A 1,874-nucleotide genomic window follows, 5' to 3' on the forward strand; every position below is an offset into this window, starting at 1 on the left:
GGCAGGGCCTCCCCTCTGCAGGGCACCTGCAGGTTTCCGGGGGCCTCTTGGGGATACCTGGCCTCATTCATGGAGACCTCAGGCTCCCTGGGGAGGTACCAGGGTGGAGAGGGGCTATATATTTTTCAAGGTGGTCAGCCATCTATTGCATGCCCACCTGGACTACATCTATCTCTGCCTTTAAGAAATTTATTCAATTTTTTTTTTAAGAGACGGGGTCTTGCTCCATTGCTCAGGCTGGAGTGCAGGGGCACGATCTCAGTTCACTGCAACCTCCGCCTCCTGGGTTCATGCAAATCTCCTGCCTCAGTCCCCTGAGTAGCTGGGATTACAGGTGCCCACGACCACGCCCAGCTAATTGTTGTATTTTTAGTAGAGACGGGGTTTCACCATGTTGCTCAGGCTGGTCTTGAACTCCTGACCTCAAGTGATCTGCCTGCCTCAGCCTCCCAAAGTGCTGGGATGACAGGCATGAGCCACTGTGCCCGGCTCTACCTTTTTTCAAAAGGAACAGTCTCTAGTCCCCGCGGGGCAGAAGGGCGGCTTCTTCACCTCCGACTCACCTGGCACCTTGGCATCATTGCAGATTTCTGCAAAGGGTCTGAAAAAGAAAGAAATTAGGTGGCAGTTAGAAAATGAGGTTTTCTCCTCCTTTTTTTTTTTTGATATGGAGTCTCGCTCGGTCACCCAGGCTGAAGTGCAGTGGTGCAATTTCGGCTCACGGCAGCCTCCACCTCCTGGGTTCACGCCATTCTCCTGCCGCAGCCTCCCGAGTAGCTGGGACTATAGGCGCCCGCCACCACGCCCAGCTAAGTTTTATATTTTTAGTAGAGACATGGTTTCACCATGTTGGCCAGGCTGGTCTTGGCCTCAGGTGATCCTCCTGTCTCCGCCTCCCAAAGTACTGGGATTACATTGCATCTGGCTATTTTCCCCTCCTTCTCACCTGCTGCCTGAGATGTGCTGCTGCTGCTGCCCAGTAAGACCCAAATAAAAATGGAACACACCGTCCCAACAGAGCAGCCCCCATATAGGCCCTGGATGATGGGCCTGTGCCAGCAAATCATTCCTCTGGGTCTGCTGTCCTCATCTATAAAGTGAGGATGTTGTCTGCCCAAGTGATCAGAAATGTGTGCCCAGATTTATGCAAGTGGATAGTCATCACAGCATTATTATTAATTATTATTTTTGAGACAGTCTCACTCTTTTGCCCAGGCTGGAGTTCAGTGGTGCCATCCTAGCTCACTGCAGCCTCGAACTCCTGGGATCAATTGATCCTCCTGCCTCAGCTTCCCAGTAGCTGGGAATGCAGGTGCATACCACCATGCCTGGCTAACTTTTTAAAATTAATTATTATTATTATCATTATTTTTGAGACGGAGTCTCGCTCTATTGCCCAGGCTGGTGTGCTGTGGCATGGTCTCAGTTCACCGCCACCTCCACCTCCCGGGTTCAAGCAATTGTCCTGCCTTAGCCTCCCGTATAGCTGGGATTACAGGCGTAAGCCACCACACCTGGCCGTTTTCCTGCATTTTCTAGTTGTTACTTCAGGGGGTCAACTATCTGTGGGAGAAAGGAAACCTCCACTTTTTGATTTTGAACAATTTGGTTTTTTTTTGACACATGCAAATATTATCTTAATTTAAAAAAACAGGTAGACCAGGCACGGTGGTTCATGTTTGTAATCCCAGCACTTTGGGAGGCCGAGGTAGGCGGATCACATAAGGTCAGGAGTTTGAGACCAGCCTGGCCAACATGGTGAAACTCTGCCTCTACAAAAATACAAAAATTAGCTGGGTGTGGTGGCGGGCACCTGTGATCCCAGCTATTCAGGAGGCTGAGGCATGAGAATCGCTTGAATCTGGGAGGCAGAG

The 1,874-nt window shown here is 50.5% G+C and overlaps 1 long non-coding RNA gene across 1 annotated transcript in view; it reads right to left on the bottom strand.

Annotated features, from left to right (window-relative positions):
• Positions 1 to 1,874, bottom strand: part of LOC105548716 — a 64,641-nt gene that overhangs the window by 7,707 nt on the left and 55,060 nt on the right. Inside the window, exon 7 of the long non-coding RNA XR_001007436.1 lies at positions 564 to 601. This is a non-coding gene — a long non-coding RNA (uncharacterized LOC105548716). The remainder of the gene's footprint in view (positions 1 to 563; positions 602 to 1,874) is intronic.

Source organism: Mandrillus leucophaeus, unplaced genomic scaffold (genome assembly GCF_000951045.1).
Source record: "Mandrillus leucophaeus isolate KB7577 unplaced genomic scaffold, Mleu.le_1.0 Scaffold42, whole genome shotgun sequence".
Classification (NCBI taxonomy): Eukaryota; Metazoa; Chordata; class Mammalia; order Primates; family Cercopithecidae; genus Mandrillus; species Mandrillus leucophaeus.